The 3,430-nt window shown below is 37.0% G+C and overlaps 1 non-coding gene across 1 annotated transcript; it reads right to left on the bottom strand.

The window, feature by feature from the left end:
- On the bottom strand, positions 1-107 carry LOC114616571. Its single transcript, XR_003710656.1, has one exon. It is a non-coding gene; the product is annotated as a U6 spliceosomal RNA (small nuclear RNA).
- Between the last annotated feature and the right edge of the window lie 3,323 nt (positions 108-3,430).

Here is a 3,430-nt window from a genome sequence, read left to right as displayed (position 1 = left end):
AAAAATATGGAACGCTTCACGAATTTGCGTGTCATCCTTGCGCAGGGGCCATGCTAATCTTCTCTGTATCGTTCCAATTTTAGTATATGTGCTGCCAAAGCGAGTACCTGTTTATCTTTCATGTAGGGGAAGGCTACTGATTTGTTTGAGTTGATTTTATAACCAGCCACTTTGCTGAAGTTGTTTATCAGGTTTAGGAGTTCTCTGGTTGAAGTTTTGGGGTCACTTAAGCATACTATCATATCTTCTGCAAATAGTGATATTTTGACTTCTTCCTTTCCTATTTGTATCCCTTTGACTTCTTTTTGTTGTCTAATTGCTCTGGCTAGGACTTCCAGTACTATATTGAATAGGTAGTGGGGGAGTGGTCAGCCTTGTCTAGTCCTTGATCTTAGTGGGATTGCTTCAAGTTTCTCACAATTTAGTTTGATGTTGGCTACTGGTTTGCTGTAAATTGCTTTTACTATGTTTAGGTAGGGGCCTTGAATTCCTGGTCTTTCCAAGACTTATATCATGAAGGGATGTTGAATTTTGTCAAATGCTTTCTCACCATCTAGTGAGATGATCATGTGGTTTTTTTCTTTAAGTTTGTTTATATAGTGGATTGCATTGATGGATTTCTGAATATTGAACCATCCCTGCATTCCTGGGATAAAACCTACTTGATCATGATGGATGATTGTTTTGATGTGGTCTTGGATTCGGTTTGCTAGAATTTTTTTGAGTATTTTTGCATCAATGTTCATAAGGGAGATCGGTCTGAAGTTCTCTTTCTTTGCCGGGTCTTCGTGGGGTTTGGGTATGAGTGTAATTGTAGGTTCATAGAACAAATTGTGTAGTGTTCCTTCTGTTTCTATTTTGTGGAATAGTTTAAAGAAAATTGGTATTAGGTCTTCCTTGAAGGTCTGATAGAATTCAGCACTAAAACCATCTGGTCCTGGGCTTTTTTTAGTGGGGAGACTTTTAATGACTGCTGCTACTTCTTTAGGGGTTATGGGACTGTTTAGATGGCTTATCTGCTCCTAATTTAACTTTGGTTCCTGGTATCTATCTAGGAAGTTGTCCATTTCATCCAGGTTTTCCAGTTTTTTGAGTATAGGCCTTTGTAGTAGGATCTGATGATTTTTTGAGTTTCTTCAGTTTCTGTTGTCATGTCTCCCTTTTCAGTTCTGATTTTATTAATTTGGATGCTGTCTTTGTGCCCTCTGGTTAATCTGGCTAACGGTTTATCTATCTTGTTGATTTTCTCAAAGAACCAGCTGCTGGGTTTGTTGATATTTTTGCATTGTTCTTTCTGTTTCTATTTGATTGATTTCAGCCCTGAATTTGATTATTTCCTGCCTTCTACTCCTCCTGGGTATATTTGCTTCTTTTTGTTCTAGAGCTTTTAGTCGTGCAGTCAAGTTGTTAGTGTGTGCTCTCTCCAGTTTCTTTTTGTAGGCACTTAGAGCTATGAGTTTTCCTCTTAGCACTGCCTTCATGGAGTCCCACAAGTTTTGGTATGATGTGTCCTCATTTTCATTGAGTTCTGAAAAGTCTTTAATTTCTTTCTTTATTTCTTCCTTGACCAAGTTATCATTGAGTAGAGCATTTTTTAGTTTCCACTTGTATGTGGGCTTTCCATTGTTTTTGTCATTATTGAAGAACAGCCTTAGTATGTGGTGATCTGATAGGATACAAGGGATTATTTCAATCTTTTTGTATCTGTAGAGGCCTGCTTTGTGACCAATTATATGGTCTATTTTGGAGAAGGTACCATGAGGTGCTGAGAAAAAGGTATATTCTTTTGTTTTAGGATGAAATGTTCTATAGATGTCTGTTAAGTCCATTTGGTTCATAACTTCTGTTAATGTCAAAGTGTCTCGGTTTAGTTTCTGTTTCCATGATCTGTCCATTGCTGAGAGTGGGGTGTTGAAATCCCCCACTATTATTGTGTGAGGTGTAATGTGTGTTTTGAGCTTTAGTAAAGTTTCTTTTATGTATGTAGGTGCCCTTGCATTTGGAGCATAGATGTTCAGAATTGAGAGTTCACCTTGGTAGATTTTTCCTTTGATGAGTATGAAGTGTCCTTCCTTATCTTCTTTGATTAATTTTGGATGAAAGTCGATTTTATTTGATATTAGAATGGCTACTCCAGCTTGTTTCTTGGGACCATTGGCTTGGAAAATTGTTTTCCACCCTTTTATTCTGAGGTAGTGTCTGTCTTTGTCACTGAGGTGCGTTTCTTGTATGCAGCAAAATTCTGGGTCTTGTTTGTGTATTCAGTCTGATAGTCTGTGTCTTTTTATTGGGGAATTGAGACCATTGATGTTAAGAGATATTAAGGAAAAATGATTGTGGCTTCCTGCTATTTTTGCTATTAGAGGTAGAATTATGTTTGTATCGTTATCTTCTTTCTGGGTTGTTGGAAGATTACTTCCTTGCTTTTTCTACATTGTAGTTTCCCTCCTTGTGTTGGCATTTTCCATCAATTATCCTTTGAAGTGCTGGGTTTGTTGGAAGATATTGTGCAAATTTGGTTTTGTCATGGGTTATCTTAGTTTCACCATCTATAGTGATTGAGAGTTTTGCTGGTTATAGTAATCTGGGCTGGCATTTTTGTTCTCTTAGGTCTGTATGATATCTGTCCAGGATCTTCTGGCTTTTATAGTTTCTGGTGAGAAGTCTGGTGTAATTCTTATAGATCTGTCTTTATATGTTACTTGACCTTTTTCCCTTACTGCTTTTAGTATTTTTTCTTTGTTTTGTGCCTCTGATGTTTTGATTATTATGTGACGGGAGATATTTCTTTTCTGGTCTAGTCTATTTGGTATTCTGTAGGCTTCTTGTATGTTTATGGGCATCTCGTTCTTTAGGTTAGGGAAGTTTTCCTCAATAATTTTGTTGAAGATGTTTACTGGCCCTTTAAGTTGGGAATCTTCACTCTCATCTATACCTATTATCCTTAGGTTTGGTCTTCTCTTTGTGTCCTGGATTTCCTGGATGTTTTGAGTTAGGAGTTTTTTGCATTTTGCATTTTCTTTGACAACTGTGTCAATATTTTCCACCGTATCTTCTGCATTTGAGATTCTCTCTTCTATCTCTTGTATTCTGTTGGTGATGCTTGCGTCTAGGACTCCTGATCTCTTTCTTAGGTTTTCTATATCCATGGTTGTCTCCCTTTGAGCTTTCTTTATTGTTTCTATTTCCATTTTCAGATCCTGAATGTTTTTGTTTAATTCCTTCTTTGTGTTTTCTTACATTTCTTTAAGGGATTTCTGTGATTCCTCTTTAAGGGCTTCTATCTGTTTACTTGTACTCTCCTGTATTTCTTTAAGGGAGTTACTTATGTCTTTCTTATAATCCTCTATCATCATCATTAGAAGTGATTTTAATTCTGAATCCTGCTTTTCAGGTGTGATGGGATGTTCAGGGCTTGCTATATTGGGAG

Source organism: Grammomys surdaster, unplaced genomic scaffold (assembly GCF_004785775.1).
Source record: "Grammomys surdaster isolate TR1022 unplaced genomic scaffold, NIH_TR_1.0 332572, whole genome shotgun sequence".
Lineage (NCBI taxonomy): Eukaryota > Metazoa > Chordata > Mammalia > Rodentia > Muridae > Grammomys > Grammomys surdaster.
Note: the sequence above shows the minus strand (reverse complement) of the source record. Positions and strands in the feature narration are given on the sequence as shown.